General features: G+C 32.7%; 1 protein-coding gene across 1 annotated transcript in view; it reads right to left on the bottom strand.

Annotated features, from left to right (window-relative positions):
• Nucleotides 1–14,894, bottom strand: part of LOC120351596 (cytochrome c oxidase assembly protein COX20, mitochondrial-like) — a 31,547-nt gene that overhangs the window by 6,924 nt on the left and 9,729 nt on the right. The window lies entirely within an intron of this gene.

The raw sequence follows: 14,894 nt of genomic DNA, 5'->3' as shown, positions 1-14,894 counted from the left end.
ATCATGATCTGCAAGAAAATTTCAATGTAGAGAAAACTTTCAACGAAAAAAATTGGAAATGTTGAACCTGAAATAAGATTGGAAAAATGAATCAAGAAAGCCACTTTAATTACATGAATGACTAACCCTTTTGGTTGACTTATTTTTGTCCATAGAAAACTATTGTCAACACAATTGAATTCCTTCCAATTATTTCTATCTTGTATTAAACTGTTGTTCAAGTTCTCACTTTGCGAGAAGCATTCATTTTCTCTCTTTCAGCCTATTTGTTATGTTATCGGATATTTAGAATAGCCTAATCGATATATTTCACCCTTAAAAGCAGAATAATTGAACCAATTATTCTTCATTTTCACTTCCCCCTTGTAGGAAGCGAGTATTTCAAGGTTTCTTTTTCATCTGTAATCTTAATACTAAATCTGATTAAGGGCCTCGTTACTGAAATAGGTTTTCCTAAAAAATGTCGAGACTCACAAAACTAGAAATTTTTCAGATTCAGCAATCACATGAAAGTTTCAACTTGTTTAGAGGAAAAGTGTCGATCCTTGCATGAGAAGTATATGAAGAGATTGGAGTGGGTGTGATCTTGTGATCGGTGACAGCATGTGCTAACAAACTATTTCTGGAGTGGATGAATACCTTGCGCTACTCATTTGGATTTCATCCAAGACCATAGCTGACGCACATTATCAGCCAACAGAGGTTCTTAATCAGGGAAACTTTATAAATAAACAATAAAGATAAATAGAACATCTAATGCGAATCGAAGAGGATGTGAGGAAATAAAATTCATATGTGGATTCACCAAACTGTTCCACCTTGAAGGAATTTTAATCAGTTCCACGGTATGAACGATCACGTTCATTCACCACAAAAAAAATAGTTCAGATCAAGTTGTGAATATATGGAACCAGAGAAAACTCCTATAATTAATTATTATTATGCTATTATTAATTCTGTGATGGAACTGATTAGGCGATTGAAGAAACATTAAACACATTCTAACATAAATTCATAAGGAGATATTCAATAACATAATACTTGTATTAGGAAACATATACTCATGGATTATAAGAACAAAATGCAGCGGGATTTTACTAATCAATATATTTGAAAATACACGTTTCCTATATACGTTATCAATAAGGTATGATTTGATAAACAGTTTATCATAAAAGTTTATGTGGAATGTTTCCATTAAAACTAATAATGATTGATCAAACTGGTGTTATATTTTCAATAACGTTCATAACCTTGATTTAGATGTTGGTTACTTGCAATAGGAGAGTGAAAGAATCATATTCCACCTTATTGAACTTATGAATAGTCAACTACAATCATCATTAAAAAAAATCGAGAACTGCTCTGATCAAAACATTTTTCGAAACGTTCGTGTGAAGGAAACGTTTCTCTATGATATCAGTGAGAATCTCCTGAAGAAGCAGAGAAATTCCCTTGGATGCTCTTTTGCGGTCGAATGAAAGACGAGAAGGCTTTTCACGCCGGAATGAAAATGTTTTCTTGTTACATGAAAATTCTTGATGGTCGAAAGAGAACCATCCCTGCTACATATCTCACACTTCCTCTCTCTTCACCTCCCTTCACTCTTCATATCTCCCTCTTCTCTTTATATGAAAGTTCTGATCTGCCAGTAGAGTCGGAAATCAATGTTCAAGCAACATTTACCGGTAACATACGACTAAAAATCAAGAATTTTCAAGTAGAGAAGAAATTGAAATCAAACTAGTAGGTCCAGGAATACTTACAACAGTTTAACCAATAGCATGCAAGTGTATGTTCAAGTTTATTTCTTTCCACCATATATCAACTAATATCTTCAATGTATTTTCTCTGTGTCCTAAAACTATAATGGACTATAATTATATAGTGCATGCGCAATAGTTCAATGAATGCGCATATGAGAATTTCCATTAGATTAGTGCAAATTGTATAGAAACTGTTTTTCTTTCAGGATAAAATTTACCTGTTTTCATTTAATATTCTTATTTTAAATTGAGGATTGAAGAACTGAAAGTTTCAGTTGTTATATTTCTGGAACATTTCAGGTCTCTTCGAATAAAGGAAATGATTTCAATTAGGCTACTTATTAGTAGCAATTTTAAGTACTTTCCAACTCATTCAAACTCTTATGCTATTAGATGAGAATTCTGTCAGGAGCGAGCTTCCAGACAACAGAACTAAATTATCTATTTTCAAAGAAGATGTTAAAGCCAAAGTTCAATTATGTGTTTCAAGTTGGTGATAAGTGGCAACAAAACAATCAAAGATATCAAAACATCATGAATGATAATGAATGATAAGTTTATTCATCAGAAATACTCTAATGTTATTATTTCTGCACAGTATAAGTTGACTTTTATTCACTAAAGTAGAAAAAGCACTGACATATTTTGGAAGAAGTATCGCGGACAATCAACATTCAATCGCGATTCAGATTGTGGAGCCAACATCACAATAGTTTTGGTCAAGCATTTTGTATAGCCCACACTGTGCACGTACATCCTTTGAATAATTCCACCTTCCAAGCGAGCAAACGAGGGAAAAACATTAATCACAAACTTCAAAAGCGGTGGCTTTCTGAATGTGCTGAAACCAGAGAAAGGAATGCCAAGAGACACAACTGCCATCCGCCATTATTTTTCTTTGACACATGGCGAAGTGTCGCTCACATACCGGGCAGCAACAAAACATATATTATATATTTGTTTATATGCTCGACCACATTTCATATAAAATTCCAGCAGAGGACACTGACAAATTGAACGTATACGAGTACAACAATTTTTCACCCAAGTGTTCATCAAACAGTGTTCCAATATCCTAATGCTGCATTTTGACAGTTTTACCGTTCAATGTGTGCGTGTGCGTGCGTGCGTGGATGTGTGTGTGTGTGTGTGGTGTGTGTGTGTGTGTGTGTTGTGTGTGTGTGTGTGTGTGTGTGTTGTGTGTGTGTGTGTGTGTGTGTGTGTGTGTGTGTGCCACATTCTTCAAGGTCCACTTGATGCTCAGCTTGCCACGGAAAGAAATTCTTCAATTATTGTTTTCCAGTGATGGATTGTGATTGAACATATTGGTGACATACTTCATCCAAGAAAAGGGGAGAAGGATTGGGTGTTTCAAGAGTTATAAATTAATCATACTCCCTCATGGTTTGACAAAATATCATGGATTATAAACATGAATTTCTAGAAAAGAATACCTGATTCTATTACTTCCCGACGGACATCAATAGCTCCACAAGTTTTACGAAGTTGTACCAAGTGCTTACCTGGAACAGAGAAGAATAATTGAAATAACTCATATCTTTATTAATCAACAAACCAAGAGATAAAACAGGAAAATGAATTAATTTATTAAGTATTCCGCAATTTTTTGCCACAAATCTTATTATTTGATAATACATTATGCTTATAGAATATGGTGCTGACGAGCAACTGTAATATTTAGCAACTAACGCTGAATATCAACATTGTGTTAAAGCCCTTCAAATTCAATTGCAGTTTCAGAACTTGAAGTGCTTCACTTCACACAGACACACCACACTCATTTCCGATCACAATACAGTAATTTTGTGAGATTAATTCACAAAAAATATCATACTTATTGACAATGAATGTAAGACTATTTCTTTACCCCTTATTTGAATCTGCAATTCGGGTAAAAACTAACCAGATTTCTAAACAAAAACACTGTACGTGGCACAGGTACCCAATTCTTTTGTACTCATATCAGCCTGTATCACCTACCTACACTAGTGATTGGGATAACTTGACATTGAATAAAATACAACATTTTTAAACACCCACTTTCAATAAGCCTACACAAAAATGGGGTGGATATATTACATTACAAAATAAACACTGATCTCCAAACTCCTTACGTAAGACTGTCCAAGACACATAAATACCATAAATGTATCACAGATATGTATTATTCAATAAGCTTCCTCTTAGAATAAGAAATTTGCATGTGAAACGCTCTGAGACAGTAATTAATAACTGGCTTGGAAAAATCTATTTTATAACTTGAATACCTATATTATAATTTATTTTCATGTTTTATGTGATGTGATATGTTTGACTATGTATTATTAAGTTAATTGACGAAGCCTATCGCATCTATGTTTGTTTAATGGCGAATAAAGATTCTTATTCTTATTCATCTCCCGTTTTCTAATGCTATTAATATAATAAGATTCCTCGTTACACAGGCATCTAAAATTCTAACTAATTGATCAATTTATAAACATATTGATGAATTACAATTCATAATTTCTAACATCTATAGCTATAAACCTGTTAAATTGATTCAAGATAGTACATAGAATTGTCAAAGCATTGAAAAATATACGGACGCAGTGAAGAACTGTTTAAATTCTTGAGTATTGAAATCTATCAAATGTTCTGAACTTAATAAACTCGACTGTGATAAATTCTTCATTAGGGACCTTGAAAAAATGGACATAACAGATTGTTAAATCAAGCAGATATTTAAACATGGATGAGATTCGCCAGAATTCCTGAATAAGAAAACAAACTTGATCTGCGATGTTGGAAGAGGATGAAGAAGATTTGTAAGGACAATAAAACCGAAATACATGGGAGACTGACTATGACATCTTTCGCTCGTAAAATGCGTCTTCTCTCATCAAATCTTTCAAGAAACACAAGCTCAATCGCCGAGAGAGACTTTGAGCACTTTCTTAAAAGTACTTTATCTTTTATTTGTACTTCAGCTTGAGTTATGTTCCACCTTGAGTTGTTTTCAATTGTTGCATGTAAAAAAGGCCAAATGTATTGATGATTAAATTTCTGGGAACAGAATGTTTGGAGTTATAAAAAGGAGAAATTTGATTTGAAAATCATGCAAATAATTTCTGATTCAAGATTTAAAAATATCTTAATGATTCACTATTAGTGAATTTTCAATTACGAAGACAATAAAATTATTTATTTCATAATTATTAAAGCTACAATAGTTGAATAAACTAAGTTTATTGGATTCGGAAGTTATGACAATTATTAATATGGATTTTTTGAAACTATTTAAATAAAATATTAGCTTCAGAAGTAGAGCGTAGAACTGTAGAATGCTCATGAGACTCACATGGGAACGTTCATTATTGGTTGTATATTTTTTACACTCATCTAACATGAATCGATTCCGATTGACAAAACTATATTATAAAAAATGGATTGGAAATATGAATTGCGATCTTGCAATAGATATAAATTGTTGAGGTTTGTTGACCCTTTCGATGTACAGTCTACATGACGAAACCAAGTTTGACGTGAATCAAGCAAAGAATGCCATTTTGACGAGCAGGCTCAGACCTATTGATTTATTCATGTACTTGTCGACCCGAGACGATACTGGCTGGCCAACAGTGATGAATTGAACAGTGCACAGCCTAGTAATCAATGCTGCTGTCTCGAGCTATTGATTCTACTCAATGGACTTTCAAATAAGCTTCTCGCATTCAAGTGAAAAATCGCCTCCAGTTAAATTAACTGCAAGACATTCCCCAAACCTTCATGTTGCAAGTTTACTACGTTTCTAAAATGGGATACTTCAAAGATTATATAAAAATGATTCGTCTTTGCCTAATAAGCTTTATTATATATCATAATAGGTTAATTGTGGTGTTTTATATAACTTAATTCTTGATCCCTCATATTAATTTTATTCCACAAATAAATCGGAGGCTGAAGCATGATTATAGAAATGGATAAAATTGAAGATGAACACCATCATTATACTCAACACTATAGTGATTCATTAATTAAATATACATATTTAATTACTATATTACAATAAGTTATTCAGAGTTCGATTATAGATAATTATTAATATACATTTTTGCTCTTTCCCTGATATCGGACAAGAAACTAGAGCCTTGTAGTATTTGTGCTCACTAATGCAGTAAAAAATCAATAATCATTTTGCGGTCAATTCATCTATTTAATCAATTTATGCTTAGGATAATAAGGATAGAGAAAGCAAAGAATAGGATAGGAATAATCTAAATTAGTTGATAGAAAAGTTGTGGTATTAGATAGAGTACATAGTAATGATGATAAGAAGAGAATAAGGTTGGAAAAAGATAAAAAATATAACAAAAATCAATCAAGAGCCTAGTCTACTATGAAAATCATTTATCATAGACGAAAACATTATTCTGTACATAGTATTTCAACTGATATGAACATGTAGGTTCAATTTCTCCAGGAAAATCAATTTTGTAATGTTAAAAAATTGATACCTGAAATAATTCATCTAAAGCGTGATGAATTACCAGATCTAACAACCATGAGATGGCACTTCTTTTCTTACATTATTAAACCGATATTTGTTCGATTTTTTCGGCCAATCTAATGGTTGAGAGTCGATAATTGATAAATGACAGTAAATTCAACTTTGCTCGCTATGTGTTTCCCTTATCACTCGCTCCCTTCTATTACACCTTGACATAGGTATTCTCTCTCTCTCTCTCTCTCTCACACACTCTCTCTGCTCATTATCTTCTGCCAAAGTGACAGAGACAAATCGATTTGCGTAGGCCAGCAGCCGCAATCGGTCCATTAATTAAGATCCATCCGATTAGTTGGGAAAGGGGGGAGGTGTGGGGGTGCAGCAGCCCTTTGGGAGTGCACAGCACAGCATCTGGAGGAGCAAGCCTTTGAATGTCAGCCGAGAAGCGGTGCTCAGAGCCTCGGACGTTAGTTTGTTCACTAGAACGAACACTGCTTGGGAACTATGTAGTTTTTTCTTCAAAATAATTATTGATACATACCATAATATATTATGTATTGATACTATTGTACTATAAAGTAATGTATGCATGGAGTGGATACAGTATAATAAATTCTACTGAATGAAGGAATGGAGCTGCAGAAATGTGGCACATTGTAGAGTGAATTAGATTAGATGTCAGTACCTTAATTCTTGCAAATGATTTTTTACTGTGATGATGAATAATGCTAAAGAGCTAAACATCTCTCAAAATCGATTACGTGATAAGCGCTTGGTAATCGCGTTGCGCGGGCAATCATTTAGGCAAGCTCCAAGAATGATCACTTCCTGGAGGTTTGCAACTCTTCTTCAACTGTATAGACATTAATCTATCATTAATATCATCATTAATGATAACCATCATTAATATCATCCCTCCAATTACCCAAGTAATGGAGATATCAAGTCTAGAGATGGTGAAAAAGAAAGAAGTAGACGAAAATGTGATAGGTGAGAGGTAACTATGTCAAGGAAAAGAAGGAGATGGAAAACTATAGTATATATTATTTTCTATGCATTTAGAATAACAATATTCCACATGGATTATGACGCACTCACTTAGAATAGATATGATTTAATCAACTTATCAATTATCAATTTATGATGAATTAAACACAACTAAAACTAAAGTGAATAAGAAACCTTGAGGAAGAGGAGCTCGAGATTGAACTAAAGACAAGAAAGAATAAAAATGGAGAAGAGGAAGGAGATGGTGAGGAAACCAGGGAAAAGGGAGAAGAAAAGATAGATATAGGGAAAAGGCGGAGAAGAAGAGATAAAAAAGAAGTGAAAAATGCATGGAGTAAGAGAAGGAAGAGGAGTAGATATTATACGGCGTTTGAGCTCCCTTATTACCAATAACTAAAGTAGGCCTAATTGGTCAATAAAATTGGTGTCTACTATGAGCAGATTACGATCGCAACTGTGAAATTCCTAACATATTTCTAGCACCTCAGTAACTCAACTAGCATTTCCTCGAAATTAAAGCTATCAAAGTGGCCAAGTTGCAGTTCTTCTTATCCAACGCTGTTCTCCTATCTTCCTCCACAGCCATTATAACGTGCACCTCACTACAATGTCTAACACAGAATCTGCAATCTGAAACGAATGTCATCTGAATGTAATTGTGCATTGTTTGCTGAATTATTTTCCAGCACTTGAACAAGTCGTCCCGAATGGTTCATCTTGTAGAACGCTCAAATATTCGTAAAGGAATTTTTAGTTATTCAATTATTTTTGAAAAAGGTATGGCAATCGTAGAGATTGCTGAAACAAGATATTCATGGCAGAAATTTCCTACAGGAGAGATGGATATTTGACGGCAGCAAGTTCAATCAACCAGACCGGATTCAAGAAAAACTTCTCTACGCTGGATAACATCCTAGTCTTACAGGAACTGATAAGGAATTCTTATGAGTATAAATTTCCACTAGTTCTGCTATGCCAGCTATTCATTGATTTTGAGAAAGGTTTTGATAAAATCAACACAACTTCCGTATAAGGAACACTTGAAGACTTGGGATTTATTTATTTGAGTATTACAATAGTGCGATAATATCCCTCTAGCTGTAAGCTATTTGAGGGATATATAAAGAGAGTGCTCTGCACCATTGAGTAGTAAATCATTCTTTTAGTAGTAATGGGAAAGTGATAGCTAATTCTTGAACATTTATAAAGAGCAGCTCTCATTATTTTCAAAAGTGATTATTATGGAGCTGAATCTCATATCATCATCAAACATTATTCCTAAATGTTTTAAGCTGTCACAAAAATCAAGTTTTTGACAATCACATCCGTTCATGTGTGGATTATCTAGACATTCTGCTTTATGACCAATTAACTTAACAAATTCATTCTCATTGACATTAATCTCTGATTTCTGAATACTATTACTTTAGTCTTTTGTGAATTTATTTTTAAACTATTATTAAAGAAATATTTAATTGCCAAATCCAGATCTTTCTGCATTAAACCTAACCCTGCTCCTAAATCTTTATGTATTATATATAAAATATTATCATCAGCATATTGCATAACTTTACTTTTAAATTTCAGGCTTGCGAAATCATTTACATAAATATTGAATAAAATCGGTGATAGTATGCTACCCTGAATCAATCCGCATGATTGTTCATAACTGCTACTAATGTAGGTACCTATTCCAATTTGCAGAGTTCTATCCACGAAATAATTACTGAATAACCTTAGTAGTTTGCCTCCAACACCTATTCTTATTAATTTCTGAATCATGCTTTCATAATTAACAATGTCGAAAGCTCTTGTCAGGTCGGTTGTTACAGCTATAACAAATTTATTTTCATTTAAAGATCTATTGATGTCACCTGTCATATTCTCTAATAAATCAATTGTCGATTTTCCGGGGATAAAACCAAATTGACTCTCATTTATTATTCTATGTATGTTTAGATGTTGTTGCAATTGTGCACCTATGAAATGCTCAAGAATCTTTATGAAAACTGAAACCGAACCCACTGGCCTGTAACATCCCATATATTTTTTTGAACCTTTTTTGAAAATTGGTCTAAGATGCGTTACCTTCATAAGTGGTGGTATAACTCCAGTCTCAACAATTCTGTTGACTAAGTGTATCAATATCAATCTCGAGTAAATACATTATTGATTAAATCTTGTGGTTTGATCTTGTCTGGACCTGGTCCTGATTTTCTGTTTAGTTTATTAATGACCCAATAGAGTGATTCTAAGTTCATCTTTTTAAAGTTCATACTTAATCTTTCTCCTACTGTATAATTTCCATAATTAAAACTATGTGCTAAATCAAATTTTTGTCCTATCATCCCATCATTGATGTCCTCAATTGCTGATTTGAAATTATTTTTAAATTTTTCTGTCAAGTCTTGTATGCTTTTATCATCTATCACTTTAAAATCATTCTTTATTGAATCTATTATTGTTGGTTTTCGTTTTTTATTGATAAATTGATTGATAATTTCCCAAGTTTTTTTTGTGTTATTAAAATTTTTAGAAAACAAATTATGGTAATAATTTCTTTTTTCTATACGAATCTCATTTGTCAGTTCGTTTCTGAGTGTTTTAAATTGATTCCTTATTCCACATTATTTCTATCTCTCTTCAACCTTTGCCATGTGAGATTTTTATTTTCAACCAATTGCTTGATACTGTTATTAAACCAAGGATTCTGTTCTTGTTTTTTATTTACCTTAACCTCAATAGTACTTTTATCATAGATGTTGTTAAATTTTTCAAGGACCACATTATATATATATCTGATGGGTCTCTCAAATCTAGTATTTGTGTATTTTGTCTTTGAGCAAGTTCAATTCCATCTCCAGCCAGTATTGGCCACCAGTTCTCTTTTTGGATTAATTCATTTATTTTTTTAGTGCTAATAATATTTTTATATTCGTTCTCTATGTTATCTATAAGTGGATATTCAATTGAACTTATTTTCACCCCTGTCCAATAGTGATCCGATATTTTATTCTCAACCAGAAAAGCTATATAGGAATTTTCATTGTTTACTTTAACATTTACATGATCCAAACAAGATGAAACCAACACATTATTATAAAACTCTTCTCTAGTGGGCCTCTGAATACTATTATATAGACCATTAGAATATAACACACCCAGGTAATCATCCGATCCATTTCTATTATTCAAATAACATATATTAATGTCACCCATCATTATATATTCTTTTCATTTTTGATTTTATTCATGCCAAGAATATTTCCAATTCTTCGTTAAAACGATTTATATTCTGATCAGGGGGTCGATAAAATGCAGCTATTAATATTGATTTTTCCCCACTATAGATTTTCAAACATAATTTCTGCGGATGCGAAATCATAATCTATATGTTCTATTTTAAAATTCTCTCTATAAAATAACCTAATCCTCCGCCCCCTCGACCATCCTGCCTACACCTAAAAACATTAGAATATCCAGGAATCCCATATAATCAACTTCTTCCTTTCTTAAATTGATTTCACTTAATACCATTACATCAATGTTACAGAGCACTTCATTTCTTTCCGATTTCAATGTATCCCAGTATTTCCTTAGAACTTACATTAGTGCTTATACAGATAAATTCATTGAAGATTATATCTATCTGTTTTAAAAACGTTTTTGATTCGTTCCAGTCTTGAAAATTTACAAATTTATTATTAAAATTCAAATCATCTTCATCTAAGTCTTGCATTTGCAATAATGTTGCGATGAAACACAAATGCAGTATATTGGAAGGAAAAATTTAAAGGATGAAACTTACAAAAATTATGTACAGAGATATTAATCCGTGCTGCTCTATGCTACTCGGTAAGCGAATACTAATATAGTTATTGCCTACATAACCCCTCTATAATTGTGATCACAAATAGTTTTTTCTTCATTGATTGGACTGAATGTCCACATTCTCACCCCCAACATATATAATTTATTTATTCATTTATTGGATAGAGCAAACTATATAATACTTGGAAATAAAAAGAAAAAAAAACAGGTGCTATCCAAAAAACTAAAGCCCGTCAATGTAGGTCCAAAAAAGCAGTTTTGATCTGAAAATTAAATAAAAGCTGAATTCCCACCATCGATAGAAACCTCCCAGAGGGTCATTCTCCCGAAAGTCCAAGAAATCCCCTGGAGCTTTCCGCCCCAGCCCCTAAAACATGAAAAATGCAGATAAACACGGGAAATCAATTATCTCTGTAACCATTGATCGAAAACAGTTTTCTTTAGACTGCGATTCGTTACGTTACTACAATATTGGTTATATTAATTTTTTCAATAAAATTAACAGCTTTCTTGATAAAATATTATATGTAAAAATTTAGGAGGTTTGCGATTTGATTTTTTTGTTTTCTTCGATAACTTCGAAACAAGGTTTTAAAGGAAAATGAGCCAAATAATTAATGTAGCCACCTTCATTACAAATCCATTGATGTATTGTTATGTATTTGCGATTTGATTTGACGCCGTGGAAGGGGAAACAGACGACGCGGAATGGCGGGTGAATCTCTTAGCCATAGTAAACAGCAAACTGGAAATCAATTTTCTCTGTAATCATTAATCGGAAAAAATCTATCATATGTCATTCGATTCGTTAAATTAAGAACTACAATATTGGGCGAATTCATTTCCTCAATAAATCGAACAGTTTCCTTGATAAAATAATATAATGTAAAAACTTAGAGGGTTTTCGATTTGATTTTTTTGTTTTCTCCGATTAACTTCGAAGCAAGTAATTCTAAAGAACAATGTGACGAATAATAATTATTGTAGCCACATTCATTGCGAATCCATGATGTATATTGTTATGTATTTGCGATTCAAGTTGACGCTGTGGAAGGGGAAACAGCCGACGCGGGTGACTCCCTTCACCATAGTAAACAGAATAATACTGCTGTCTACATTGCATCTCATTTACACTATGGCGCTCGAATCAATTAATTTTGTCTATTGTTTTGACATGCGATGAAACTAATTTTTCACATTTTAATTCTCTAAAATCATTTTGTTGTTATATATGTGCTAAATCATGCATTCTATGACAGACAAAGATATTGTTTGCAACCGATAAAATATTCATACTATTTCATAATATAATACATATTTAAAATATGTGTGTATGATCATTATTCTATGCTAAAATTTATCATGAGTTATGAATGTCAAAAACTGAGATAAATCATAGATTACAATAGTGTTAACACTGGCAATTTCCTGAAAAATCATAGCGTGCAGTGTTTGCTGTTTTCTACAGTTAATATTCTCCAAGCCAGGTTGATAATATACCTTCAGTAGAGCCAAATATATATGACGTCTGAGGCATAAAAAAATTTATACATTGGGCTTGTTGAGTTGAAACTTTCTATGATTCTCTCTGTAAAGTCGCTTATCTTCCGTTCTTACTAGTTGAATCTACATTATTTAGACAGTCCAATATGAAAATTCAGTAGATTCTAAAGATGAAAGCCATGCAAACATACAAATTAAGGAAGATTCAACATGCATAAAAGGTAGGAAAATCATGAAAGTGTTTCACATTTAACCACAAAGTACCCTACCGTATAAGATTAATTGAAAAATGATTCATCATCTATTATTTTTTGTTAACATATCGATTTTTCACCTCCACTCGCATCATGTCATTCATTACACAAGGTTGGCAGAAGCTTTTCTTTATGTCGATTAATGTTGATTGAAATTGATTTTGATTAAGGCACCAAAATTAGATCATTTTCTATATGAAGGATTCAAATTTAATCTATTGAACATGATTTCTTATGACTTAGCATTCACAGATTTAGTTGGGTGAAGCTATTTGAAAAATGTACCTGATTATATCAATTTCATGGTTTTTATACCATTCCAGTTCATTGTGATCATTGAAGGGTTGAAGTGATGAGTTAGTTCAAGTGAATTCTAGTACACAAGTATATTGTGCTTAAAATGGGCTCTTCTTTATTTTCTATCGATGTTTTGCTCCAGTAGAGAAAATTTAAAATGTTGGTTTTACATTTTATAAGCTTTATGAATAATATAAATTAACGGTAATATAAATTTGATAAGTCCAGTATTAAATTAATCGATGTTGATTTTCATTGTATCGCTTTGTATCAATGTTACTTGCACTGTTTGCAATTCATCACTATTCTCTCAAGAATTAGTTTTTTATGAATTTCATGATCTGAAAATTGAAATTCAAATGCCATTTGGATGAAGTTCACATTACACTGGTTTTTTTACAATAATTGTTACGTTGAAGAGTGAGGCAATTCAATCCATTTGGAAGTAAAAGGAAATCACAGTGCGATTTGAACAGTGGATAGTAACTTTGAAATTCAGTTGCTCAATTCATTTCGGCTTGATACTATCATTTGTAATTATAGTTGATCAGAAATATGCATTGTATATAATGTTTATATTTCAGTTTGACTAGTCTTCTATCACAGTCTCGCTTTCATTCATAAACATGATAATCCTAAATACGTTGATTACCTTGAAGATGTAGCTTATCTTACGTCGAACAATGTACAATACAAACAATTTTCATTAAATTACTATTATGATGATCATTGGAATTTCTGCCTGTGATTGAGAAAAAGTCATTTTATGAGCCTTGAAATTCGTACCTAGAAAAAGTCGCATTATTACTAGAAATTTTGTTATTTTTACTATTTATTATAGGTACTGTACATTGATTTTTGTGATTATAGAGATCAACTACTTTATTCTGAATCAGGATAAGGATAAATAGGGAAATTGTGAGATGGGGATAACATCCATAGTTACATAGCATCAATTTGAAAGCTCTGATAATAATGATTTGAACGGAACTACGATTCTGGCTTGGTATTATCTTCTATTATATCTTCAAGAGCACAATATTATAAGTAATGCTCAGAATGGATTTGTTAAGGGTAGGTCAACTACCGGAGCCATGGATGCTCTCGTCAAGAATATTCTGAGCGCTTTGTAAATAAAGAGTATGCTCAGGTGACCTTTTGTGACCTGAGCAAAGCTTTTGATTGTGTTATGCACTCTCTCTTACTGGATAAATTGAAATTTTATGGCGTTTGTGGAGCAGATCTTAGCTTATTTAAAACTTATCTTGTGGGACGTAGACAAGTGGTGTGTATTGGAGATAAGAGATCAGATGTAGCATGTGTAAAATTCGGTGTCCCACAGGGATCAGTTCTCGAGCCATTGCTTTTTATTCTTATGATAAATGACCTTCCTGCTGTTCTAAATTGCCGTTCAATACTGTATGCTGATGACACAACATTTATTAATAAATGTACTGACCTTCAAAATCTTAAAAATCTAACTGAGACCACTCTGATGCAAGCAGCGACATGGTTTAGGGCTAACGGCTTCATGCTCAACGAGAATAAAACACAGACTATGCACTTCACCCTTACAGGTGGCTTAGATTGTGTGCGAGAAAACCGCTGTTACAGTCCACTGCAAACCCGCCATCCTTGTACGAGAAGCTTCTTAAAGGTAACAACTTTATTTTGAGCTACTAAGTACGTGATTTGAAGCCCATTAAGGCACGCCACACCAAGCTCGCT

This window comes from Nilaparvata lugens, chromosome 5 (genome assembly GCF_014356525.2).
Source record: "Nilaparvata lugens isolate BPH chromosome 5, ASM1435652v1, whole genome shotgun sequence".
In the NCBI taxonomy this organism is placed as follows: domain Eukaryota; kingdom Metazoa; phylum Arthropoda; class Insecta; order Hemiptera; family Delphacidae; genus Nilaparvata; species Nilaparvata lugens.
The sequence above is the reverse complement of the archived record's forward strand: the minus strand, read 5'-3'. Positions and strand labels throughout refer to the sequence as shown.